The sequence below is a fragment of the Pseudophryne corroboree genome, chromosome 1, assembly GCF_028390025.1.
Source record: "Pseudophryne corroboree isolate aPseCor3 chromosome 1, aPseCor3.hap2, whole genome shotgun sequence".
Taxonomy (NCBI): domain Eukaryota; kingdom Metazoa; phylum Chordata; class Amphibia; order Anura; family Myobatrachidae; genus Pseudophryne; species Pseudophryne corroboree.
In genome coordinates, this window is record NC_086444.1 from 223,852,395 (window position 1) to 223,879,485 (window position 27,091).

General features: G+C 47.4%; 1 pseudogene; it reads right to left on the reverse strand.

Annotated features, from left to right (window-relative positions):
- Window positions 1-16,438: 16,438 nt before the first annotated feature.
- Window positions 16,439-24,407, reverse strand: LOC134910481 (uncharacterized; annotated as a pseudogene).
- Between the last annotated feature and the right edge of the window lie 2,684 nt (window positions 24,408-27,091).

The window sequence follows — 27,091 nt, forward strand, 5'->3', positions numbered from 1 at the left end:
ACATATTCAGCAGCCCTACTCCTGTTGAAATTTTGTGGGAATATGGAGCATACCCCTCAAAATACTTTGCAACAGGTGGTCGATCAGGTGCAGGTCCTGACTCGACAATTTAATGAGATGTCCATTAAAATGAACACCCCGCAGGCCGCTAGCGGAGCTCCCGCAGCAGCAGCAGCGGCAAGTTCAGGGGTTAAGGAGCCGAAAGTAAATCTCCCGGATCGTTTTTCTGGAGATCGCTCGCAGTTCTTTTGTTTCAAGGAGAGCTGTAAGCTATATTTCAGGCTTAGGCCCCAGTCTTCTGGGTCGGAGATTCAGCGGGTGGGCATGGTGATTTCCTTGCTACAAGGAGACCCACAGGTCTGGGCATATGGGTTACAGCCTGACTGTCCGTCGCTTAAAAGTGTTGATGCTTTTTTTACGGCACTGGGCATTTTGTATGATGACCCTGACAAGATGGCTTCAGCCGAGGCTCAGATTACGGTTCTTAAGCAAGGGCGACGGCCAGCTGAGGTTTATAGTACGGAGTTTCGGAGGTTGGCTCATGATACCCAGTGGAATGACCCAGCCCTGAGAAACCAGTACCGAAGGGGCCTTTCTGACCAGATAAAGGACCAACTGGTACAATATCCCTCGCCTGATAGCTTAGATCAGCTCATGCAGTTATCCATCCGGGTGGATAGACGGCTGAGAGAGCGTAGGCTTGAAAGGGAGACCGCAGTTTCCTTTTTTCCCAAGGGAACCTCAGACTGAGGAATATTCCGAGGAGCCTATGCAGATTGGGGCTACCCGCCTCTCCTCGCGTGAGAAGACGCGGAGGAGACAGCAGGGTTTGTGTTTGTACTGTGGGAATAAAGGTCATGTTGTAGTATCATGCCCTGAAAAACCAGAAAACTTCAGGGCCTGAGGGTGATGGGAAATATCCTGTCAGGCCAGAAGTCAGAATTTCCCAAAAAGACTTTTCTCATTCAGGTGACTTTGGAGATCCTCGGTCAAACTGTCAAGACTGAGGCCTTTGTTGACAGTGGGGCCGATGCGGTTTTCATGGACCGTCAATTCGCCCTGGAACACTCTGTTCCCTCAGTACCTTTGGCATCAGAGATTGAGATCTGTGGGTTAAACGGGGAACCATTGTCCCAGGGTAAAATTACCTCCTGCACCAGCCAAATTCCTTTGTTTATTGGAGCCACACACTCTGAAAAATTGTCTTTTTATGTGACTGTCTGTTCTTTTGCCCCATTGGTTTTGGGGTTACCCTGGTTAAGGGCCCATAACCCTCAATTTGACTGGGTCTCTGGGGAGATTCTTAGTTGGGGTAGTGATTGTTTCAGGAGTTGCTTGAGCCTTCCAGTCAGGCTCTCGCAGCTAAGTTTGCCAGGATTGCCAGGATGTTATGCAGATTTTGCGGATGTGTTCTTCAAAAAAGTTGCGGAGGTACTACCTCCCCATCGCCCCTATGACTGTGCCATTGATTTGTTGCCGGATGCTAAGCTTCCCAAGAGCAGGTTGTACTCCCTGTCACGTCCTGAGACTCAGGCTATGGCAGAGTACATTCAGGAGAACTTGGCTGAGGGATTTATCAGACCCTCACAGTCCCCAGTTGGGTCGGGGTTCTTTTTCGTGGGTAAAAAGGACGGTTCGTTGCGACCCTGCATCGACTTCAGGGAATTGAACCGTATCACGATTAAAAACTCGTACCCACTGCCTCTCATTTCGGTCTTGTTTGACCAGCTTCGTACTGCCACCATTTTTTCTAAGATTGACCTACGCGGTGCTTACAATCTAATCCGAATAAGAGAGGGGGATGAATGGAAGACTGCCTTTAATACCCACTCAGGGCATTATGAACATTTGGTGATGCCTTTTGGGCTCTCTAATGCCCCGGCAGTCTTCTAGGAATTCATGAACGATGTGCTCAGGGAATATTTGGATAGATTCTTAGTTGTTTATCTAGATGACATCCTAATCTTCTCTCATTCCCTGGAGGAACATCGGAAGCATGTACGCTTAGTCCTCCAGAAACTCAGAGACCACCAGCTTGGGGCGAAGCTGGAGAAGTGCGAGTTTGAAGTCCAGCAAATCGCATTTCTAGGGTATATTATCTCCTCAGAAGGTTTCCAAATGGAGGGTTTTAAGGTACAGGCAGTCCTGGATTGGGTGCAGCCCACTAGTTTGAAGGCGCTTCAGCGTTTTCTGGGCTTTGCAAATTTTTATAGACGGTTTATCGCTGGATTTTCGTCTATAGTGGCCCCCTTGGTGGCACTCACTAAGAAAGGGGCGGATGTTGCTCACTGGTCTTGTGAGGCCAAAGCGGCCTTTGCCCGTCTCAAAAGGGCATTTGTCTCGGCCAAGGTGCTGCGACACCCAGATCCAGAGCGTCCTTTTGTGGTAGAAGTGGATGCCTCTGAGATAGGTATTGGGGCAGTGCTCTCTCAGATGTGGGGTGTCTGATAATCGTCTTCATCCCTGTGCTTACTTTTCCCGTAAATTTTCGTCTGCCGAGATGAATTATGATGTGGGTAACCGGGAATTGTTGGCTATAAAGGATGCACTCGGGGAGTGGAGACACTGGCTTGAGTGGGCTAAGTTTGTGGTCTCAATTCTCACCGTCCATAAGAATCTGGCATATTTAGAGTCAGCGAAGCGGCTCAATGCCAGGCAGGCACGATGGGCTTTGTTTTTTGCTCGCTTTAATTTTTTGATAACATATCGCCCTGGGTCAAAAAACATCAAGGCTGATGCGCTCTCGCAGAGTTTTGCTCCAGTTCAAGAGACCACCGAGGAGCCATTGCCCATTGTGTCCCCATCATGTATTAAAGTGGGCATTACCCAGGACCTCTTGTCATTAGTCCTTAGAGCACAGGAGCAGGCTCCTCCAGACCTTCCGGTAGGTCTCTTGTTTGTGCCTCCTAGGTTAAGACAGCGAGTGTTCCTGGAATTCCATGCCAAGAGGTCGGCAGGGCATCCGGGTATTGCCAGAACTCGTGAGTTGCTGTCTAGGGCGGTGTGGTGGCCCTCGGTGGCTAGGGATGTGGATCAGTGGGTTCGGGCATGTGACATTTGTGCCCGAAATAAAACTCCTAGAGGGGTTCCCGTCGGCCCATTACATCCACTCTCTATTCCGTCTAAGCCATGGACCCACATTTCCATGGATTTTGTGGTGGACTTGCCCAAATCCTCGGGGATGACAGCCATTTGGGTTGTCGATGACAGGTTTTCGAAGATGGCGCATTTCGTTCCACTGGTTGGGTTGCCATCGGCCAAACGCCTGTCTGAGTTATTTATGCAGGATGTTGTGCGCCTCCACGGGTTGCCACTTGATGTGGTCTCTGACCGTGGATCCCAGTTTGTGGCCAAATTCTGGAGGGCATTTTGTTCTGATCTCCAGATTTCTGTGAGCTTGTCGTCAGGCTACCATCCACAGTCTAATGGGCAGACTGAGAGGGTGAACCAGTCCTTGGAGCAGTTCCTCAGGTGTTATGTCTCCAAGTGTCATACTGACTGGGTTGCTCATCTGTCCATGGCGGAGTTTGCCTATAACAACGCGGCTCACTCTGCTACAGGGATCTCTCCCTTCCTTTGTGTGTATGGGCATCATCCTAAGGCCAATTCTTTTGACCCCCTGGATTCCACGCCTGGTGGTTCCTCTGTTGTTTCGGTCCTTAGGGGTATTTGGAGGAAAGTGAAGAAAGCCCTTGTGTCTGTGTCATTAGTGACCAAAAGGGTTTTTGATAAGCGGAGAAGACCCTGCAGCTTCAAATTAGGAGACTTCGTCTGGTTGTTGTCACGAACCGGTCTCTCACCTTTGCGGGTTCTGGGGTTCATCCGTTGCCAGTGCGGTTGCTCGCGGTGCTGTGCGCCCGTGTGGGGACACGGCGTGATCAATGGCACAGGTAATGCAGAGTCTGGGAACTGTGAGTGCGGGGACCAAATGGCCTAAGGCACTGCGGTGTGTCTGCTGTATAGGAGGTGGCCATGTTGGAGACCAAATAGCTAATACTGAGCACTTGTGAAAACACCTGTGGGCAGGTGTAAGCCAATCCCGTGCTTGTGCTGCCTTTAAGTAGGCTGGGATTATGTCACTCTGGGCCAGTGCTTTGTTGTATCAAAGCTGTGCTCTAGCTCTGAGCTCTCTCCGTGCATTCCTGTGTGATTCCCGTGGTCCAGATATCGCCTCCGTTCCCAGAGGTCCGTCTGCAGCCTTCACTGCTGAAAGATCTACCGGCTCTCTGCTGTGCTGTCAGTTAATTGCACTCCTATTGGAAATAGTTGGATTCCCAGTGTCCTGCATGAGGTTACCTTGTCAGTCTGCCTATCATTCAAAGTCTGGAGGATACTGATTCTCTCAGCTGTTCGTTTGTTCAACTCTGCATTTAACCCATTCATCACCTTGTTATCTACTACAGTTTCACAGTGATCTCCGGAACCCGCAAGTAACCCAATTCAGAACTTTTTATTTGTTATGTTGTCATTACAAGGATAATTCTTCACAGTCTCTCAGTTAACTCTCAAAACTCCATTGCGAACCCTTACAGTTATTTCTTCATGTCTGCATTAACCAGTTAAACACATTCTGCAGTTCAGCATCAAAGCTTGTTTATATTTGGACAATTCTACATTTATTCATCAGCTTGTTTTGCATACAGTTTCATGAACATTTCTTTTATTTATCTTTGAGTGTTATCCTGCATATTGTTTCTGCCATTCCTGCAATACTTCAGTATAATATGATGATTAACAACTTGCCATTTAACACCTTACTGAATTGTTATTTCTAATAACGGAACTTAAAAACGTTATTAAAAACGGAACTTCCTTCGTCCTCCCTGCTTTCATTTCCCACCAGCACCTACACCTGTGGTTGGTTCAGGGTTTACGGATTCACAAAAACACCCGGACCTGACAGTTGTCCACCAAGAATTTGAAGTTGAGACAGCCATCTCATAAGTTAGGCCCCCGTTTCATCGGCCCTTATAAGATCACCAGGGTTATCAATCCGGTGGCATTTCAGTTAGATCTGCCCCGTTCATTGGGTATCAATAAAACATTTCATTGTTCCCTTTTAAAACTGGCGGTTAGTAATCCTTCTTCCAGTGGAAGACCTCCTCCTCTTCTGATACGGGGTCAGAGGGAGTTTGTGGTTGAAAGGGTTCTTGACTCCAAGATGGTTCGGGGTCGGCTGTCATTTTTGGTGCACTGGAAGGGGTATGGCCCGGAGGAGCGGTCGTGGGTGCGCAGTTGTGATCTTCATGCCCCCAGACTGATACGCTCTTTCTTCTCGCAGTTCCCCGATAAACTCGGTGGTAGGGGTTCTTTGACCCCTCGTCAGAGGGGGGGTACTGTTAGGATCTCCTGCTCTGTGCTGCCACGTCGCCATGGCAACCGGGAGGCAAGTGTTAGCGAAGTAACCTGAGCGCAGCTGATACTCCGGTCCGGGTTTTTACTGTGTAGTGGTTACAGGCTCTGTGCATGGCAGGGAATCCGGCGCTGGTTTTGTGCTCACAGTCTGTGAGGTCTGAGTGGGGCGTGGACAGCACCTGCTATATAAACCATCCTCTCAGGCTAGGCAAATGCTGCTGAATCTTTGTTTGTTAGTCAGTTCCAGAGAGTTAGCTAGTACTGTGTGACTTTGTATTTACTTGTTGCTTACTGCTAATAGGCCTTGGGATTCGGTACTTCATTCTGCCAATCCGGACCTAGCAGTAAGACTGGAGTCAGTTGTTTGACCTGCTGGGGTTCTTTTGCTATTCTGTGAACCCAGCAGGTTTGCGGCTGTACTCTCAGACCTGCTTGCTTAATCCTCCCTCACTGTGCAGGGCGTCCAGGTGTCAGTTTAGTGGCCGTAAGCTGAACCTGTGCCCTGCAAGTGGGGGTTAGGATTGTGGATACTCTCCTTGTGTCTATATTTCTATCTCTGACCAAGGAGTTTATTCCCACACCCGTTGGTAACCCTTTGGGGTTTTTTCTGTTGCTCTTAGCAACATCATTTCAGGTGCTCCACATGTTAAATCACTACACATCGCTTCATTGTCCGCTCTATTCCATCTGAGCATTCCTGACACTAGGGAGACACCCAATTCCTTAGCCTTTGGGCTTCTCCGTTCACTTTGTGTTTATTAGTTATTCCATCACCTCCTGTGTATGTTATACTGTTTGTGAGTTCGTTTGCTTCGCTTCCCTCTCTGTTCATACACCGGTATACTCCTGTTAGCACTGGTGTGCGTAACAGTAATGTAGCATTTTTACAGTTCTACGTGTTTGACCATTAAGTTAAGCTCATAGCCCAACATTTACCTTAAAGATTGTTGTAATGAGTAGGGAACCAAAGAAGCCACATTTTTTAAATATAATGTCCAATATAATCATAAGTTTAGGCCACACTCTATTTAAAAATTTCTACATGCATATTAAGAAGTAATGCATGTTGTCGTAAAGCACAATAAAAGCAGAAGCCCAACAGTAACTAAATTGTGGCTGTCTTCAACCCCATACAGATCCAGACATCATGCCCCAGGATACCCAGCAGGAAACTGACTTGCAGCAAACTTTCACACTACACCTGCAAGCAGTTGATCCGACCCAGCCAACCACGCTGGCTGACATTAATCCACCACCCCAAACAACCTCCAGCCAACAATTGAGGCCAACACCACCCCAGCCAGAAATGGGACACGACTTTTGGTCCAGTTGGTCCACACAACAGGCCCAACACTATGCCTGTCTGCAAAACCACAGCCAATATCTTGCCAGTCTGCCACATCATCTACCGAGACTGAGTAGAAACTCAGGCAGACTGATTGTACAACTTGGCAGAGTGGCCAATAGCATGGAACAAATGAGAGCAGACAACAGCCAACTAATAGGAAGCTTTCAACGCATCATGGACGAACAAAACCGCCATCAACAAGCCCTCATACAAATAATCCAGAACAATCAGCTACTCACAGAAAGTCTGTCCAGAATAGTCGCCAACAACACAGCCGCAACAACACAACTGACAGCAAGCATCAACAACCTGAGCCAAAACATAAATTTATTGGCAGCCCAGCAACAAGGCTCAAGCTCATGGACAACCACACCTAGCCAGACCCCAGTTACCTCCCCAGTTAGGCGATCAAGCAGAACACGGCCCAATGTGCCAACAGAATCCTCTGCAGCCACCAAAAAAAAAACAAGAAAATGAGCAAGCCAAATAAATAAATAAAAAAGTATTGTCAAGTATAACTAACGTTTCTAGATTTGTGCCCAACACAATTATAGTGTTTAAGATAATAAATTACTCAAATGCTATATGTGTAATGTTTAATTTGTTATTGACTGACAGTGTAATATGAAAATGTTATTGAGTAATTGTAAAAAAACATGCCTAATATCAAACAAACGCTTCACAGACATAATTCATAAATACATATATTTTATGTTTGGGGTTAGCCAAAGTTCATTTACATAAAATAAGAGTTACCTGTAAAATGACGCATATTCAGTTACTGGATTACCTGCCTCCCTACATCTGTACTCACACTGTGGCAAGATGTTTCTATGTCCTCTACTTGCTGACTGTTTACTTCATGTGTGCAATCTATGGCACCCAGCACATTGGGCATGCCAGCAAGCTCATAGAAAGATACCCTGACTGCATGCCACTACGACTCCTGGGTAGGGAAGCAGATAGAGACCTCTATGTGTGGATACAAAGCATCACAAACCTGAGTGGACATTATAAAATATAAGGTGAGTGTCATAATGTGTTAAAAATACAATAGTGTGTTATATTACATAACAGAAGCACAAGTTAGACATAGAGGCGTATGTATGTGTTAACTCACCTGATTAGAAAATTTAGAAAAGGTGGCCTGTGAGATAGCAATTACATCGCCAGTCACAGCATGAAAGCTGCCAGTAGCCATAAAGTGCAACACAGCCAGGAGTTTGTCCAGGCCTGAGACAGAGCGTGTTGTCTCAGGGTCTAGGTCCAGTTTGACAAGGTCATACAGACGGGAAATTATGTTTGTATGTAGCCAGAACATCTGTATGAGCTGGTCAATGGCCAATGCGTTAAAGTTTAAACGCCCCCTAAAAAAACAAGGCCTGCGCAGCCTCCGCGGAACCTGGACAACCTGCTGACCATGGTCAGTTTCGTGGCCCTGGTTTATTGTAGCCTGCTGGAGCACTCTCAGGTATCCCACAGGCAAAAAAAAACCAGTACTGTTATGATTCCTGAACTCCAGACCGGAGGAGATCTTATGACAGGGATCTGAGTTCAGGAAAATAAGCTGGTTGTGGGAGCTGGAAGGCCTAGTAACCCCTGGCGCCCTAACTCCGTTGTCTCGCCCGTGTTATCAGAAATCCCCTGCGAGACTATGGTTGCTTGAGCCCATGGCAGCCGCGTTCGAAGGGCGGATTATGTCTGCCCAACCCCGATGCCCCCGCAGGTCTTAATGGGAGACAAGGGGAAGTCCGAGACAGGGTGATAACAAGGGGCCCTCTGACTAAGCAACACGGCCAGGGGTTACAAGCTGACTAACTAAACCAAAAGGTATGTGCGGACTAGCCGCCAGGGAAAAGGACAACCAAGGATCCACTGATCCGACACTCCTATCCGGCACCGCTGGACACCAGAGTGGATCTGTGGAAGCGGAATCCTCCGCAAAACTCCAGAACACAATATAAACAAAATAATAAACAGTAGCGGACAAGCCGCAACACACGGCTGCGCCGCGACTCACGAACACCACCAGATGTTAAAGGTGCTCGGTCAGACTCCAGGAACAGATGGTAACTTCCGAGTACAGGATCTCTGAGGACAGGAACAACCGAATAGACCGGGACTGGGAACTCTCTGCAGCAGACAAGGCAAACAGGAAACTATCACCGGCGTCTGTAGGAAGTCCTGAGGATGCCTTTATTCAGGCATCCTCCAATCAAGATCCAGACAGGACAATCAAAAGAAATGCCGTGCAGCTTGCATGCTGCACGGCCAGCACATAATCAGGGCAATGAGGATAGACCCAGCAACGGGGAACGCGGCTGCACGTGGCGTCCCCGTTGCTAAGGCCAGAGGCGGCTCCGTGCGCCCGGCGTCTCAGCGTTGCCAGGGAGCCGGCGGCTGAACGCGCCCGGCGTCCCTGGTTGCTAGGCGCCGGGCCGCACGGCCGAGCGGACCCCGGCGCCTAACAGTACCCCCCCCTTGAGGAGGGGTCAAGGAACCCCCAAAGCCAGGTTTCCGAGGAAATTCATGAAAAAATGCCCTTTTCAGCCTCGGGGCATGAAGGTCTTCATCCAGGACCCACGACCTTTCCTCTGGCCCATAACCTCTCCAATGCACCAAAAAATAAAGCCGACCCCGGGACAACTTGGAATCGAGAACCTTCTCAACCAAGAACTCTTGCTGACCCTGTACATTAACTGGTGATCTCCCCTGAGATTTTTTACGAGGAAATCTGCTGGACGAAACATATGGTTTAAGCAATGAGCAATGGAAGGTATTTCCGATCCGTAAAGTTTTTGGTAAACGTAACCGGAAAGCAACTGGATTGACTTTTTTGATAATGAGAAATGGTCCAATAAATCTAGGACCCAATCTGGCTGAAGTTTGTCGAAGTTTGATGTTGCGAGTCGACAACCACACCCTGTCTCCTACTTTAAAAGTGCACGGCCGCCGGAGCCTGTCAGAAAATTTCTTTTCCCGGAAAGCTGCTTTTCTGAGAGCCAGGTGCACTTTTTTCCAAATAAGTTTAAGATGAGAGGTCAGGGCCAGAGAGGAGACAGAGGAATGTTGAAAAAATGAATTAGCTCTGGGGTGGAAACCAAAAACTGCAAAAAATGGAGATACATTGGTGGACGAATGACAGGCATTATTATAAGCAAACTCCGCCAATGGAAGAAACTCAGACCAGTCATTTTGGAGTTTGGCCGAGTACAAACGCAAATATTGTTTTAGAGATTGGTTAACTCGCTCAGTCTGTCCATTGGATTGTGGATGATAGCCGGAGGTTAATGATAATTTCATCTTTAACGAAGCACAAAAAGATTTCCAAAATTGCGCAATGAATTGTGGACCCCTGTCAGAAACAATATCGGTGGGTAACCCATGGAGTCTGAAAACATGACGGAGGAACAGGACTGCCAATCCCTGGGCAGATGGCAATCGGGGAAGAGCAATGAAATGGGCCATTTTGCTAAAACGGTCCACTACTACCCATATGACTCGGCATCCTGCTGACAGAGGGAGGTCCACCACAAAATCCATGGAGATATGCGACCATGGCCTAAGGGGAACATTCAAGGGCATAAGTTGACCAATAGGCAAAGAACGAGGAACTTTATGCTGTGCACAGACCTGACACGAAAAAACAAACTCTTTAATGTCTTTGGAAAGACCAGGCCACCATACTGAGCGGGATACCAATTCCAAAGTCTTGGCGATTCCATGATGCCCGGCAACTTTGCTATCATGAAACTCTGCCAAAACAGTTGCTCTCAAAAATTCAGGGACAAAAAGACGACCAGCAGGAGTATTTCCAGGAGCTTGATGTTGAAGCAGCTTTAATTGGGAAAATACATCCTGTGTGAGACCTGCCTGAATGACTGAAGACGGAAGTATGGGAGTAACAGGACTGTTGTCTTGAACCGGAAGGAAACTGCGTGACAGGGCATCTGCCTTGGTATTCTTGGAACCTGGTCTGAAGGTGATAATGAATTTGAAACGAGTAAAAAATAAAGCCCAACGAGCCTGTCGGGCATTCAGTCGTTTAGCCGATTCAATGTATTGAAGATTTTTGTGATCAGTCAAAACTGAAATGGTATGGGTCGCTCCTTCAAGCCAATGTCTCCACTCCTCGAAAGCCCATTTAATAGCCAGCAATTCCCGGTTACCAACGTCGTAGTTGGATTCTGCAGATGAGAATTTCCTGGACATAAAGGCACAAGGATGTAACTCAAGGGAATCTTGATCCTTCAGAGACAGGATAGCCCCTACTCCAACCTCCGAGGCATCAACCTCAACAATGAAAGGTAATTCTGGGTTGGGATGTCTAAGGACAGGGGCTGAGACAAAGGCTTGTTTTAAGGCCTGAAAAGATAACTCAGCTTCACATGACCAATTGGTAGGATCTGCTCCCTTCTTAGTAAGTGCCACAATAGGAGCTACTAGGTCAGAGAAAGAGTGAATAAATCTTCTATAGTAGTTTGCAAACCCTAAAAAGCGCTGAATTGCTTTTAAATTGGTGGGTTGCGCCCAACTAAGGATGGCCTGGAGCTTTTTTGGTTCCATTCGGAATCCCCGAGGGGAAATAATGTACCCTAAAAAGGATACTTCTGTGACATGAAATTCACACTTCTCCAGTTTGGCATATAAGTGATTTTCACGTAATTTCTTTAGCACCTGACGCACCTGGGTAACATGCTGTTCCACGGAGTCAGAATATATCAAAATATCGTCTAAATAGACCACGACGAATCTTCCCAGAAACTCACGGAGCACATCATTAATGAGATCCTGGAAAACTGCCGGAGCGTTAGATAGGCCGAATGGCATGACCAGATACTCATAGTGGCCTGACTGAGTACTAAATGCCGTTTTCCACTCATCCCCTGACTTGATTCTGATGAGGTTATATGCTCCTCTCAGATCAATCTTAGAGAAAATAACAGCCGAACGTAGCTGATCAAAGATGACAGAGATCAGCGGCAGAGGGTAAGTATTCTTTACTGAGATTTTATTCAGAGCTCTAAAGTCAATGCAGGGTCTGAGTGAACCGTCCTTCTTCTCTACGAAGAAGAACCCTGCACTTAAAGGGGATTTAGATGGCCTGATAAACCCTTTCCCAAGGCTTTCTTTCACATACTCATTCATGGCCACAGTCTCAGGACCAGACAATGCATATAACCTTCCTTTAGGCAACGTGGCACCAGGAATTAACTCAATGGTACAATCATAAGGCCTATGGGGAGGCAAAATATCTGCATTGCCCTTGGAAAACACATCAACAAAATCCTGGTATTCCCCAGGAATATGTGCGGAACCGGCGGCAGCTACTCGGATAGGAAGCGTAATACATTCTTTATCACAGATGGTACCCCATTGTAGGATCTCCCCGGACTGCCAATCTATGATGGGATTATGAAAGGCCAGCCAAGGGTGACCCAGAACCACAGGAACTGCTGGACAATGGGTAAGGAAAAACTCAATCTTTTCTGAATGCAAAGCTCCCACCGAGAGCAAAACTGGAGGTGTACATAGAGAAATAACCCCATTGGACAAGGGACTCCCGTCTAAACCATGCATGGTGATATACCTATTCAAGGTTAGCTGAGGAATACCTAAGGCCTCGGCCCATGTTAAATCCATAAAGTTTCCTGCAGCTCCACTGTCCACAAAAGCAGAGACCGAGGAACAGAGGCTGCCATAGGAAACTTTAACAGGAACCAACAGTGAATTATTTGAGGAGATGAGCTGCAGACCAAAGTGAACCCCCTCACAATTCACTTGGTCAGGAAGTTTCCCGACTTGTTTGGACAACTACGGGCAAAATGTCCCTTACCTCCGCAGTATAAACACAGACCAGAATTTTGCCTCCTGGTTCTTTCTTCCGGAGACAATTTGGAGAGACCTATCTGCATGGGCTCCTCTATGTCTACAGGAATGGAAGGAACCCAGGAAGAGGACCCGACAGATGCCCCTTTTTCAGCCCTCCGCTCTCTGAGCCGACGATCTATCTTAATAGAGAGCTCCATGAGGTTATCGAGGGTCGCAGGAGCGGGATACTGGAGGAGACTGTCTTTTATAGATTCAGATAAGCCGAGGCGAAACTGACTGCGCAGGGCTGGGTCATTCCAGCCACAGTCGTTCGACCAACGGCGAAACTCCGTACAATAATTCTCTGCGGGATTCCTACCCTGTCTAAGAGTACGCAACTGACTTTCTGCGGATGCCTCTCTATCAGGGTCGTCATACAATAGCCCTAAAGATTTTAAAAAGGCGTCTACAGACGATAAGGCCGGATTGTCTGTCTTTAAACCAAAAGCCCAGGTCTGAGGATCCCCCTGGAGCAGAGAAATAATAATCCCAACCCGCTGAGCCTCTGTACCTGAGGTAACTGGTCTTAAACGAAAATACAGTTTGCAAGATTCTTTAAAATTAAAAAACTGCTTTCTATCCCCAGAAAAACGGTCAGGCAGATGCATTTTTGGTTCAGGGACGACCCTCGGGGAGGTCTGTAACAGATCTTCCTGTGAGCTCACCCGGAGGGACAGATCCTGAACCATCTGAGTAAGTTCCTGAATCTGACTAACTAGAAACTGGCCAGAATTTGGCCCAACCCCGGTGGGATTCATGAGGCCGACAAAATTCTCCCAACTGAATAAGTGAAAAAATTAACTCTTGTTCAAATTTTTTCTTTTGTCAGGCCGGTGATAATGTTATGATTCCTGAACTCCAGACCGGAGGAGATCTTATGACAGGGATCTGAGTTCAGGAAAATAAGCTGGTTGTGGGAGCTGGAAGGCCTAGTAACCCCTGGCGCCCTAACTCCGTTGTCTCGCCCGTGTTATCAGAAATCCCCTGCGAGACTATGGTTGCTTGAGCCCATGGCAGCCGCGTTCGAAGGGCGGATTATGTCTGCCCAACCCCGATGCCCCCGCAGGTCTTAATGGGAGACAAGGGGAAGTCCGAGACAGGGTGATAACAAGGGGCCCTCTGACTAAGCAACACGGCCAGGGGTTACAAGCTGACTAACTAAACCAAAAGGTATGTGCGGACTAGCCGCCAGGGAAAAGGACAACCAAGGATCCACTGATCCGACACTCCTATCCGGCACCGCTGGACACCAGAGTGGATCTGTGGAAGCGGAATCCTCCGCAAAACTCCAGAACACAATATAAACAAAATAATAAACAGTAGCGGACAAGCCGCAACACACGGCTGCGCCGCGACTCACGAACACCACCAGATGTTAAAGGTGCTCGGTCAGACTCCAGGAACAGATGGTAACTTCCGAGTACAGGATCTCTGAGGACAGGAACAACCGAATAGACCGGGACTGGGAACTCTCTGCAGCAGACAAGGCAAACAGGAAACTATCACCGGCGTCTGTAGGAAGTCCTGAGGATGCCTTTATTCAGGCATCCTCCAATCAAGATCCAGACAGGACAATCAAAAGAAATGCCGTGCAGCTTGCATGCTGCACGGCCAGCACATAATCAGGGCAATGAGGATAGACCCAGCAACGGGGAACGCGGCTGCACGTGGCGTCCCCGTTGCTAAGGCCAGAGGCGGCTCCGTGCGCCCGGCGTCTCAGCGTTGCCAGGGAGCCGGCGGCTGAACGCGCCCGGCGTCCCTGGTTGCTAGGCGCCGGGCCGCACGGCCGAGCGGACCCCGGCGCCTAACAGTACCCCCCCCTTGAGGAGGGGTCAAGGAACCCCCAAAGCCAGGTTTCCGAGGAAATTCATGAAAAAATGCCCTTTTCAGCCTCGGGGCATGAAGGTCTTCATCCAGGACCCACGACCTTTCCTCTGGCCCATAACCTCTCCAATGCACCAAAAAATAAAGCCGACCCCGGGACAACTTGGAATCGAGAACCTTCTCAACCAAGAACTCTTGCTGACCCTGTACATTAACTGGTGATCTCCCCTGAGATTTTTTACGAGGAAATCTGCTGGACGAAACATATGGTTTAAGCAATGAGCAATGGAAGGTATTTCCGATCCGTAAAGTTTTTGGTAAACGTAACCGGAAAGCAACTGGATTGACTTTTTTGATAATGAGAAATGGTCCAATAAATCTAGGACCCAATCTGGCTGAAGTTTGTCGAAGTTTGATGTTGCGAGTCGACAACCACACCCTGTCTCCTACTTTAAAAGTGCACGGCCGCCGGAGCCTGTCAGAAAATTTCTTTTCCCGGAAAGCTGCTTTTCTGAGAGCCAGGTGCACTTTTTTCCAAATAAGTTTAAGATGAGAGGTCAGGGCCAGAGAGGAGACAGAGGAATGTTGAAAAAATGAATTAGCTCTGGGGTGGAAACCAAAAACTGCAAAAAATGGAGATACATTGGTGGACGAATGACAGGCATTATTATAAGCAAACTCCGCCAATGGAAGAAACTCAGACCAGTCATTTTGGAGTTTGGCCGAGTACAAACGCAAATATTGTTTTAGAGATTGGTTAACTCGCTCAGTCTGTCCATTGGATTGTGGATGATAGCCGGAGGTTAATGATAATTTCATCTTTAACGAAGCACAAAAAGATTTCCAAAATTGCGCAATGAATTGTGGACCCCTGTCAGAAACAATATCGGTGGGTAACCCATGGAGTCTGAAAACATGACGGAGGAACAGGACTGCCAATCCCTGGGCAGATGGCAATCGGGGAAGAGCAATGAAATGGGCCATTTTGCTAAAACGGTCCACTACTACCCATATGACTCGGCATCCTGCTGACAGAGGGAGGTCCACCACAAAATCCATGGAGATATGCGACCATGGCCTAAGGGGAACATTCAAGGGCATAAGTTGACCAATAGGCAAAGAACGAGGAACTTTATGCTGTGCACAGACCTGACACGAAAAAACAAACTCTTTAATGTCTTTGGAAAGACCAGGCCACCATACTGAGCGGGATACCAATTCCAAAGTCTTGGCGATTCCAGGATGCCCGGCAACTTTGCTATCATGAAACTCTGCCAAAACAGTTGCTCTCAAAAATTCAGGGACAAAAAGACGACCAGCAGGAGTATTTCCAGGAGCTTGATGTTGAAGCAGCTTTAATTGGGAAAATACATCCTGTGTGAGACCTGCCTGAATGACTGAAGACGGAAGTATGGGAGTAACAGGACTGTTGTCTTGAACCGGAAGGAAACTGCGTGACAGGGCATCTGCCTTGGTATTCTTGGAACCTGGTCTGAAGGTGATAATGAATTTGAAACGAGTAAAAAATAAAGCCCAACGAGCCTGTCGGGCATTCAGTCGTTTAGCCGATTCAATGTATTGAAGATTTTTGTGATCAGTCAAAACTGAAATGGTATGGGTCGCTCCTTCAAGCCAATGTCTCCACTCCTCGAAAGCCCATTTAATAGCCAGCAATTCCCGGTTACCAACGTCGTAGTTGGATTCTGCAGATGAGAATTTCCTGGACATAAAGGCACAAGGATGTAACTCAAGGGAATCTTGATCCTTCAGAGACAGGATAGCCCCTACTCCAACCTCCGAGGCATCAACCTCAACAATGAAAGGTAATTCTGGGTTGGGATGTCTAAGGACAGGGGCTGAGACAAAGGCTTGTTTTAAGGCCTGAAAAGATAACTCAGCTTCACATGACCAATTGGTAGGATCTGCTCCCTTCTTAGTAAGTGCCACAATAGGAGCTACTAGGTCAGAGAAAGAGTGAATAAATCTTCTATAGTAGTTTGCAAACCCTAAAAAGCGCTGAATTGCTTTTAAATTGGTGGGTTGCGCCCAACTAAGGATGGCCTGGAGCTTTTTTGGTTCCATTCGGAATCCCCGAGGGGAAATAATGTACCCTAAAAAGGATACTTCTGTGACATGAAATTCACACTTCTCCAGTTTGGCATATAAGTGATTTTCACGTAATTTCTTTAGCACCTGACGCACCTGGGTAACATGCTGTTCCACGGAGTCAGAATATATCAAAATATCGTCTAAATAGACCACGACGAATCTTCCCAGAAACTCACGGAGCACATCATTAATGAGATCCTGGAAAACTGCCGGAGCGTTAGATAGGCCGAATGGCATGACCAGATACTCATAGTGGCCTGACTGAGTACTAAATGCCGTTTTCCACTCATCCCCTGACTTGATTCTGATGAGGTTATATGCTCCTCTCAGATCAATCTTAGAGAAAATAACAGCCGAACGTAGCTGATCAAAGATGACAGAGATCAGCGGCAGAGGGTAAGTATTCTTTACTGAGATTTTATTCAGAGCTCTAAAGTCAATGCAGGGTCTGAGTGAACCGTCCTTCTTCTCTACGAAGAAGAACCCTGCACTTAAAGGGGATTTAGATGGCCTGATAAACCCTTTCCCAAGGCTTTCTTTCACATACTCATTCATGGCCACAGTCTCAGGACCAGACAATGCATATAACCTTCCTTTAGGCAACGTGGCACCAGGAATTAACTCAATGGTACAATCATAAGGCCTATGGGGAGGCAAAATATCTGCATTGCCCTTGGAAAACACATCAACAAAATCCTGGTATTCCCCAGGAATATGTGCGGAACCGGCGGCAGCTACTCGGATAGGAAGCGTAATACATTCTTTATCACAGATGGTACCCCATTGTAGGATCTCCCCGGACTGCCAATCTATGATGGGATTATGAAAGGCCAGCCAAGGGTGACCCAGAACCACAGGAACTGCTGGACAATGGGTAAGGAAAAACTCAATCTTTTCTGAATGCAAAGCTCCCACCGAGAGCAAAACTGGAGGTGTACATAGAGAAATAACCCCATTGGACAAGGGACTCCCGTCTAAACCATGCATGGTGATATACCTATTCAAGGTTAGCTGAGGAATACCTAAGGCCTCGGCCCATGTTAAATCCATAAAGTTTCCTGCAGCTCCACTGTCCACAAAAGCAGAGACCGAGGAACAGAGGCTGCCATAGGAAACTTTAACAGGAACCAACAGTGAATTATTTGAGGAGATGAGCTGCAGACCAAAGTGAACCCCCTCACAATTCACTTGGTCAGGAAGTTTCCCGACTTGTTTGGACAACTACGGGCAAAATGTCCCTTACCTCCGCAGTATAAACACAGACCAGAATTTTGCCTCCTGGTTCTTTCTTCCGGAGACAATTTGGAGAGACCTATCTGCATGGGCTCCTCTATGTCTACAGGAATGGAAGGAACCCAGGAAGAGGACCCGACAGATGCCCCTTTTTCAGCCCTCCGCTCTCTGAGCCGACGATCTATCTTAATAGAGAGCTCCATGAGGTTATCGAGGGTCGCAGGAGCGGGATACTGGAGGAGACTGTCTTTTATAGATTCAGATAAGCCGAGGCGAAACTGACTGCGCAGGGCTGGGTCATTCCAGCCACAGTCGTTCGACCAACGGCGAAACTCCGTACAATAATTCTCTGCGGGATTCCTACCCTGTCTAAGAGTACGCAACTGACTTTCTGCGGATGCCTCTCTATCAGGGTCGTCATACAATAGCCCTAAAGATTTTAAAAAGGCGTCTACAGACGATAAGGCCGGATTGTCTGTCTTTAAACCAAAAGCCCAGGTCTGAGGATCCCCCTGGAGCAGAGAAATAATAATCCCAACCCGCTGAGCCTCTGTACCTGAGGTAACTGGTCTTAAACGAAAATACAGTTTGCAAGATTCTTTAAAATTAAAAAACTGCTTTCTATCCCCAGAAAAACGGTCAGGCAGATGCATTTTTGGTTCAGGGACGACCCTCGGGGAGGTCTGTAACAGATCTTCCTGTGAGCTCACCCGGAGGGACAGATCCTGAACCATCTGAGTAAGTTCCTGAATCTGACTAACTAGAAACTGGCCAGAATTTGGCCCAACCCCGGTGGGATTCATGAGGCCGACAAAATTCTCCCAACTGAATAAGTGAAAAAATTAACTCTTGTTCAAATTTTTTCTTTTGTCAGGCCGGTGATAATGTTATGATTCCTGAACTCCAGACCGGAGGAGATCTTATGACAGGGATCTGAGTTCAGGAAAATAAGCTGGTTGTGGGAGCTGGAAGGCCTAGTAACCCCTGGCGCCCTAACTCCGTTGTCTCGCCCGTGTTATCAGAAATCCCCTGCGAGACTATGGTTGCTTGAGCCCATGGCAGCCGCGTTCGAAGGGCGGATTATGTCTGCCCAACCCCGATGCCCCCGCAGGTCTTAATGGGAGACAAGGGGAAGTCCGAGACAGGGTGATAACAAGGGGCCCTCTGACTAAGCAACACGGCCAGGGGTTACAAGCTGACTAACTAAACCAAAAGGTATGTGCGGACTAGCCGCCAGGGAAAAGGACAACCAAGGATCCACTGATCCGACACTCCTATCCGGCACCGCTGGACACCAGAGTGGATCTGTGGAAGCGGAATCCTCCGCAAAACTCCAGAACACAATATAAACAAAATAATAAACAGTAGCGGACAAGCCGCAACACACGGCTGCGCCGCGACTCACGAACACCACCAGATGTTAAAGGTGCTCGGTCAGACTCCAGGAACAGATGGTAACTTCCGAGTACAGGATCTCTGAGGACAGGAACAACCGAATAGACCGGGACTGGGAACTCTCTGCAGCAGACAAGGCAAACAGGAAACTATCACCGGCGTCTGTAGGAAGTCCTGAGGATGCCTTTATTCAGGCATCCTCCAATCAAGATCCAGACAGGACAATCAAAAGAAATGCCGTGCAGCTTGCATGCTGCACGGCCAGCACATAATCAGGGCAATGAGGATAGACCCAGCAACGGGGAACGCGGCTGCACGTGGCGTCCCCGTTGCTAAGGCCAGAGGCGGCTCCGTGCGCCCGGCGTCTCAGCGTTGCCAGGGAGCCGGCGGCTGAACGCGCCCGGCGTCCCTGGTTGCTAGGCGCCGGGCCGCACGGCCGAGCGGACCCCGGCGCCTAACAAGTACTACACACGGCAGCAGCCATTTCAAAGTGAAAGATGTTAAAAATGTGCTTGTTTCCCTTTTAAAGGACCAAAAATGAAGGTGTGATTAATGTAGAATTGTAAACACATGTAAACACGCTTCTCAAAAGCAGGTCTATTTTTTGCCAGCCTGTTTTTACGATTCGCTTTTTTTCACGACCGCCAATGCACTTTCACGGTAGAGATTTCAAATACGAATGCATAGTAAATTACCGAGTTGTATACCTAAACAGCCGCGTTTGACCGATGGTGTATTCATTCGTATTTTTTTACTTTGACTTCCCAAAAAATACGAATGGCCTCATCACTGCCGAGATTTGAGTTTAGTAAATTCCTGAGATGACACTTTGAAGAAAAAACACCAAATCGGTCAAAATCGGGAGCTTAGTAAATATACCCCCAAGGGTGAGATTCAAATGACATATCACGCCCAATTTCCTTCCAAAATGATCTCCGTTATTGCACATATTGCGCCCATAGTGATCAGGTTTAGCTGTGTAAAGGGTTGGGTGCCTCCCTACTCCGGAGGTAGCAAGCTGAAATAATGATACCACGCCCCTGAGGGCAGAAACAGAATGGGTGTGAAAAGTGGTGAAAAGAATTGAATCTCCCCCAAAGTGCTGCTGTGTGTTTGTATGGAAAATTATTTATTTGGATCCAGAAGGCACTGGAGCAGCTGATTCACTGAGGGAGAGTGCTGGTCCGGTGTGACATAATGATGTACTGGCGTAGGGGAGCGGGGGGTGCTGTTCTGTCAATGGATGCAGAGGGTTGATGGCTAGGTGGTTGTAAGACGTCATCTGATAGCATCATTAGTGGGCTTACGTGTACTCATGCTGGTGAGTACTATTTTATATTTATATATATATATATAATATATGGGGCAGCATAATGCAGTACATACAGATGGGGAGGGGGTCAGCACCACAATGCAACACATACAGATGCGGAGAGGGCGGACAGCACAATGCAGAAAATACAGCTGGAGAGAGGACAGACAGCTCAATGTAGAACATACCGACAGTACAGTACATAACATACATATGGGGATAGATGGACAGCACAATGCAGAAAATATATGGGGAAAGATGGACAGCACAATAAAGAATATATTGTCAGGTTCTGTCTAGTTTGTGTTCCCGGAGGGGACGCTAGTGGGTCAGTGGAGACAGGATGGAGAAAACGAGGAGGCCGGATAGGATTCCTGCGCATGTGCGCTAAGTTGTTTATTAAACAGTTTTTAACAGATAGTATGGCAGCAGGAATACTTGATGGTAACAGAGGATATGCAATAATGAATAAGTAGTAAAGAAGTTGAAAGTCTTATGGCAAAGTCTGTATGGTATGTAACAATCGATCAGGGGATCGATGTATCAGTTTGGAAACCGATGGTTCCTGGATCATGGAACACAGCAGGGATGATGGTGAGAATAGCAAGCCAGGTAACAGTTGCAGGAGACAAGTGTTGAAATCCTCAGTACAGGTTGAATAACACTGGCAGCTTGCAGGCTGATGAACAGGTGTAGATAACGAGATGCACCTGGAGGAAAGTCTCTACTGCAGAGGGCTGGAGCACACTGTAGCTGGTAAAGGTATGAAGCTTGATCACAGTTACCCGGGTTGCTGGTGCTTGTAGTTCCACAGCAGTACAGGACTAAACTGTAATGTAGAGTAGATTCACAGAGGAACTGAAGAGGCTTAATCACAAGCACCCAGGTTGCTGGTGCTTGTGGTTCCACGGCAATGCAGGATCAGACTGGAAGGCAGAGTAGGAACTCAGAGGAACTGGAGAACGGAGCCAGTGACACAGGTCAGAGGAATGACACGAAGTCCAAGGCAAGGACTGACTCTCCATGCTGCTCCTGATATACCCCCCGGTCTGCAGGTATTGGCTGGGAGTGAATGGGGAGGTGCGGCCAAGCTCCGGATTGGCCGATGCGAAGGAGCTGATGGGAACTGTCATGGCGGCGCCCATGCCGCGGCCCGGCGGGAACGCGGCGTGCATGCACGCCCGCTGACAACAGGAGTGTCCTTAGGCCCAGGATGACGTTTGGCGACAAGGTGACCAGTGGCAGCGAGACATGGGAGCCCCAGACGGAGACCGCACCGGCGGACAGATGCAGCTGCAGTAAGTCGATTCCTGACAGTACCCCCCCTTTACGGGTGGGCACCGAACACCGACGTGGCTTGGAAGGATGAGCTCTGTGGAAAACATGGATCAACCTTGGAGCATGGACATCTGTAGCATTTACCGAACTCCTCTCCTCAGGACCATAGCCGGACCAGTCGATAAGGTATTGCAGATGACTGTACCGGCAACGAGAATCCAGAATCTTCTCTATTTCAAACTCAATACCCCTTTGAGTTCGTACTTTGGGGACAACGGGAAGAGCTTTTTGGAAACGATTCAGGATCAAGGGTCTAAGGAGAGAGACATGAAATGCATTAGGTATTCGCAAATAAGGAGGCACTCTGAGCTTGTACGCTACAGGACTGATGACTTTGTCAATGGAAAAAGGACCAATAAAGCGTGGTGCAAACTTCATTGATGGCACTCTGAGACGAAGGTTGCAGGTGGAAAGCCAAACCTTATCATTAGGTTTAAGGCTGGAAACTGCACGTCTTTTGCGGTCAGCAAAGAACTTGTAACGGCTTGAGGCCTTTTTAAGGGAAACATGAATTTTCCTCCAAGTATACGAAAACTGATTTAGAACAGAAGTGACTGCAGGAACATCGATGTTTGGTAGATCTTGGAAATCTGGAACACGAGGATGTTGCCCATATACAGCAAAGAACGGGGTGGTCTCCGTGGCAGTATGATAGCGAAAGTTGTGAGCAAATTCAGCCCAGGGAAGCAGGTCTACCCAGTCATCTTGGGAAGAGGAAATATAAAGTCTCAAGAAGGTCTCTAATTCTTGATTCACCCTTTCTGTCTGTCCATTGGTCTGAGGGTGGTAGGCTGACGAAAACTTAAGTTTAACTTGTAGGGCAGAACAGAGGGCTCTCCAAAACCTTGCTACGAACTGAACTCCACGGTCAGATATAATTTCAGTAGGCAGTCCATGTAAACGAAAGATCTCCCATAGGAAGACTTGAGCAAGTTTTGGAGCCGAGGGAAGGCCCTGGAGTGGAACAAAGTAGGCCATTTTGGTAAACATGTCGACAACTACCCAGATGGTATTGAATCCTTGAGAGGAGGGTAGATCGGAGATGAAGTCCATGGACAGGTGAGACCAGGGACGGCTGGGTATTGATAACGGCTGTAACTGACCTGCTGGAGACTGACGGGGAGTCTTATGCTGGGCACATTTGGGGCAGGATGCCACGAAGTCCTTGATGTCGACCTTCATTTTAGGCCACCAGTAGGTTTCAGACAGGAACTTGAAAGTCTTTAGGACACCAGGATGCCCTGTGAACTTAGACTGATGAGCCCAAGACAACAACAACTTAGAACGAAGCTCAGGGGAAACAAAAATCTTGCCAGGAGGCGGAACAGGAGTAACTTGAGATGAGGCAAACACAACTGGATTCAAAACGGAATGAGGAACTGGATCGGGAATCTCCTCTTCGGATCCCATAGAACGGGACAGAGCATCAGCTTTGGTATTCTGAGAACCTGGACGGAAATGAAGCTTAAAGTTGAAACGATAGAAGAACATTGCCCACCGGGCCTGGCGAGGATTAAGACACTGGGCTGCCTTTAAGTAGAGCAGGTTCTTGTGATCCGTGTAGATGTTAAATAGATACTTTGCCCCTTCCAGGAGATACCTCCACTCCTCAAGGGCCAGCTTGATCGCCAGTAATTCTTGGTCACCGATGGAGTAATTAGCTTCCGCAGGAAGGAACTTGCGAGAGAAGAACCCACAAGGATGAATCTTTCCATCAACCCCTACTTGGGAGAGAACAGCTCCAACTCCCACTGTAGAAGCATCTACCTCCAACTCGAACGGCTTGTTAATATCTGGTTGTGACAGAACTGGAGCTGACATGAAAGCCTGCTTAATTCTCTGAAACGCAGCCAAGGCATCTTCTGACCAGTTGGAATGATCTGCCCCTTTTCGAGTTAAGCTGGTAATAGGAGCAATGAGAGTTGAGAATCCTCTGATGAACTTCCTATAATAATTAGCGAACCCCAAGAATCGCTGAATGGACTTGAGAGTACTCGGAGTGGACCAATTAGCAATAGCTTCTAATTTTGTCGGGTCCATCTGGAGATCTGATCCGGAAATTACATAACCCAGGAAGGGTATGGAAGGAACTTCGAAGGTACATTTAGACAACTTGCCGTAGAGACGGTTCTCACGAAGACGTCGGAGGACCTCACGAACTTGAAGGCGATGCGAAGAGAGATCTTGAGAGAAGATAAGGATATCATCCAAATAGACTACAAGATATTTATACAAGACATCACGGAAAATTTTGTTAACAAAGCGCTGGAACACTGCTGGGGCATTACTCAACCCGAACGGCATAACAAGGTACTCTTAATGACCATCCCGAGTGTTAAAGGCAGTTTTCCATTCATCGCCACTTCGGATCCTGATGAGATTGTAGGCACCGCGGAGATCTAACTTAGTGAAAATGCGGGCTCCCTTGACTCTGTCAAATAATTCAGTGATGAGAGGTAATGGATAACTATTTTTGATGGTAATATCGTTGAGCCCCCGATAATCGATGCACGGACGTAATCCTCCATCTTTCTTTTTAACAAAGAAAAAACCCGCTCCGACGGGCGAGGACGAAGGGCGGATGAATCCTTTCTGTAAATTCTCCCTGATGTACTCACTCATTGCCTCAGTTTCAGGTACGGATAACGGATAAGTACGCCCCCTAGGTGGCTTCTTGCCGGGGATGAGATCGATGGGACAATCCCACTCTCTATGGGGCGGCAGAACATCGGCGGCCTTTTCACTGAAGACGTCAGAGAAATCTTGGTAGGTCACAGGGAGACTTGACTGAATTTTAACTTCTGAAGACCTTACAGGACGAACTTGGGCTAGACAGGACTGATGGCAATGAGATCCCCAAGAAGTCAGTTGTAACGTGGACCAGTCAATCTGCGGATTATGTAGCTGGAGCCAGGGCATACCCAAAACGATCTCCTGGGTTGCCTTAGGGATGACTAGGAACTCAATTAATTCAGAATGCAGGAACCCGACTCCCAGAACAACTGGCTTGGTTTGATGAGAGATGGAACCCTTGAAAATTCGGCTACCATCCACTGCAGTGATATAGGCTGGATATGTGAGTTCGCAGATAGGCAGACGGAACTTATCAACTGCAGCTTGAGTAATGAAGTTCCCAGCAGCTCCACAGTCCACTAACGCGGATACAGACTGAAGTCCAGCCCTAGTCTCTAAAGTCACAGGAAGGATAAGGTCTTGATTTGAAGGAGCTTGTCTAGAAGATCCCAACTTGACTCCTCCTTTACAAGTCAGGATGTGGCGTTTCCCGAACGCGCTGTGCAAGAATTAATTTGGTGACCTGTAGCCGCACAATAAAGATACAGTCTCTCTCGAAGTCTTCTTGACCGCTCCTCAGGGGTTAAGCGGGACCTATTAATTTGCATAGGCTCACTCAAAGATGGAGGCTGAAATTGTGTCGGAGGTACCATTCTCGGCTTGCGGGACTCACTACGAGCACGCTCACTGTTGCGTTCGCGAATGCGAGAGTCCAACTTGATACATAAAGAAATTAAATCTGATAATTGCTCAGGAATGTCACGAGTGGCTAATTCATCTTTAATTCGATCAGAGAGTTGTCAAAGTCAGAAAAATATCTCTATGCACACTGCCATATTTGCACCTCACACTGGTCCGCGCTGCGCATGCGTGCGCTCTCCCGTGAAGGCGCATACCCGCAGTTGCGTGCACCCGCTGGTGCACGGTATGCGTATTTACGGTAAAGTTTGTGTAGTCGTAGCGTGCGACTCAATCGTTACATATTTTCAGTAATAATGTATTTTGTAGATCATGGTCCCTTTGATAGATTCTGAAAGTTTGGTTAATATAGCATGTTCCTGAACAGAGAGATTCCTCTTTGTATTGTGTGAAGGGTCTAACAGGGGTCATACAGTGGTGTTTGGTACCCATCGGAAGAGTATTTAAATAGCAATATTCCGGTGTTGGTTTGGAGCGGATTAATCGCTCGTGCGAATAGTTATGGACATAAGAAGTTATGTCCATTTACTATTATTTGTTCTTACTTAGTAACAGTTGGAAACAGGTATCAGTGGGTCTCAAATGGCTCTTTGACCTTAGAGATCCCCCAAACAATAGTTTGCATGTTGGGAGGGCCTCACATCTTCACATGCATAAGGTAAGCACAGGAATAGTAATTGAAGATTAATTGTACTCCAAATCAGTATCTTTCCCGCAGACGGAGTACAATAGCCTTTAATTACGCTGAGCTTTGAGACTCAATGAGGAGGGCCAACACCTGTGTTTACGAATGGGTTAGGGTTTGTATCCAGGAGAATGATGGCTGAGATGTCATTGTCTCAACTGAAAGTGGACATCATGAATATTGAACAAAACCCAGAGACAGGGTTTTGTTTTGTATTCGCCAAACAATAGCTCTCCAGAAGACAGGAATGTGTTAGTCATCACCCTTTGTTTTGCATAACCAAGGCCACTGATACAAGACAGCCCACCTGTATGAATCAACCTATGACCTTTTGTTATAATGCGAAGCCGAATTCCTGTGTCTAATGAACAATGAGATTGTAGGGACCATTGAATTGTATTGTGTGTGGGGCATAAATAGCGGGCCGACCATATCCAACTTCACTCTCTCATCAACGGTTCTCATTGCTGATAACCGGGAGCTGGATATCGAGGCGCTTGCGATCGTTTCCCCTTGTGCGTAAGTTTTCTCCGTAATCATATTGTCTTACTGTGAGCCATTTCTCTCTCTCCCTCTCTTCTCTTTTCCTCGTATTTTTCCCTTGATTAGACTTCATTGTATTGTATTGTATTTCCTGTGTAGTTATCTGGTTAGGTAGTCTCTGTTATATTGTAGTGTATCATTTGTACTGTGATTCTTTTTGCAAGTATAATAGTCATAATACATATAATAGGCTTTGGACCCTAAACCCAGGTATCTGTGTATTCCTTATAGTGTTAAGTGTTCACAGAGCGTCGGTGACGCTAAAGCAGCTTTGTAGTTAATCAGGTTACACAAGGTTGCACTTACACTTTGTCTCTACACTAAGGTTTACTGTGTATTTCATTGTTAGAGGTATAGATATAAAGGTTTAACGTTGTGAGCGTCTGCATCGCTGGTGATCTCCTCGTGGTCCCGAGCGCCGCTACGCTATAGCGAATCATTACGATAGTCAACAGCCAATAACGTGTCTGCCTGTGATCTCTTGGCCGTGAGTGAACGTGACGCTTGAGCGTCTAGATCACGGCTAAGCGATCGATACGCAACTAGCGTACCCTTATGGTACTACATACGTAAATAGCGTACATTG